The sequence below is a fragment of the Triticum dicoccoides genome, chromosome 3B, assembly GCF_002162155.2.
Source record: "Triticum dicoccoides isolate Atlit2015 ecotype Zavitan chromosome 3B, WEW_v2.0, whole genome shotgun sequence".
Taxonomy (NCBI): Eukaryota; Viridiplantae; Streptophyta; class Magnoliopsida; order Poales; family Poaceae; genus Triticum; species Triticum dicoccoides.
The window spans coordinates 27572924-27574784 of NC_041385.1; positions in this window are offsets into that span (position 1 = coordinate 27572924).

The window sequence follows — 1861 nt, forward strand, 5'->3', positions numbered from 1 at the left end:
GAATTCATTAATATTTTTTTGTTTTGATGAATTTTTTTGTGTCTAATAAAATCAATTTTTTGAAATACACGAATAATTTTTAAATTCACGAATATGTCATGAATCAGTGAAAAAATTAAATACGTGAACTATTCTGAAATCCCTAAACATTTTTTGAATACACAATATGTTTTTATTCCTGTTTTTTCCACAAAATCATCAACATTTTTTGAAAACCTTTTTTTTTGCAAAATCACAATGTTTTTGTATCCATGAACATTTTATGATTCATTTTTTTGAATTCACATACATTTTATGATTTCTCAAATATCTTTTTTCATTGCTATATTTTGATATACTGAATTGTTTTAAAGATGAAAAGGATAAAAACAGGAAAAGAAAAAATGAAATGAAATGAAAAAGAAAAGAAAAAAGAGTGTGGCCAGCACCCCCCGCCCTGCACATGGGCCATCCCGACCCCACATATATTCATCTCCATCCGCATCCCTGGCCAAACCCTAGCCACTCTACTCCAAGCTCTGTTCGGACAATTTGTTTATACGGAGAGGGGCGGCGAGGGGGGCGGCGATGCGCGCGGTGTTTTTTTAGGGATCGAGAGGGGACGGCGAGGGTTATAAATGTGTTGTCCTCGCCTCCCCTCTCCGTGACGCCGTCGTCTGCCGCCCCGTCTCGCGCTCTACCGCGACACCCTCTCCCACCCCTTCCTCGCCCCCTCCTTTCGCCACCGCCCTTTCGCCACCGCCACCGCCACCGCCCCCCTTCTTCACTTAATTAATTTGTTTTTACTACATGTTTTCAGGACTGACATAATGGCGGACGATAGAGCTGACCCGATTATGGACAACTATGATCGGGACGGTGAAGCACATATGTTCGGCATCATAAACGGCGATATTCTATATGTGCCGACCGGAGAAGAAGAAGATGATATCTCTTCTTATCTGAACCTTGACGGTGAAGATGAAGGGCGCCGTCAGCAAGATGATACCGAACAAACGTCGATAAACGACGATCTTCAAATGGAAGTAGCAAACTCTTTCTTATACATTGAGCCTCTGGTGATACAAACTAACTGATTTGAATAAATATGTGTGTACTAACGCGCGCGACTCTTTCTTATTTTAGCCCTTGGCCGGATCGTCGAAACAATCGAGTACGTCGTCAAAGCGTGGCGCAACCAAGACGATGAAACAAGGAGAAACATGCACCATCGAGGTTGTCGACAGTGCAACTGGCAGGCCGCTGGAGCCCCGCAAGAACGCCACCAAGTTTGTCAGCCAATGCGGAGCCATTGTTAGAGACAACGTCTCGATCACCGTCCAGGAGTGGAATGAGCCAAAGAAGGCACGAATTGATGGTTTCACTTTTGTCGATAAGAGAACAAAAAAAGATTGCTTCAAGAAGCTTATGGAACATTTCGTTCTACCTCCGGAATACAACAAATTCGATGAGGAGGGTAACAAGATTGAGGAAAACAAGGAGAGGAGGAGGCTAGTCAAACAGTTCGCTCTTCATAAGATGGCCGACGCATTCCGGAAATTCAAGCAAAATCTAGCCCATGACTTTGTCAAGCAGAACAAGACTCCGGATTTCAAAGGACAATATGAGAAACTGAAACATGATTGGCCAGAATTTGTGAAGCAAAAGAAATCGGAGCAGTTCATTCAAATATCGAAAAAAATAAGGAAAATGCGGCTAAGGAGTACAATCATGTTATGGGGCCATGAGGGTATCGCATTTGGGTGCCTAGGTTGGAGAAGATGGAGAACGAGCTGAGGGCGCGAGGAATCCGTCCAGGTACGGAGGGATGGGACCCAAGGGCCAAAAGCTGGTGGTACGGGCATGGGGGAACGCTGAACCC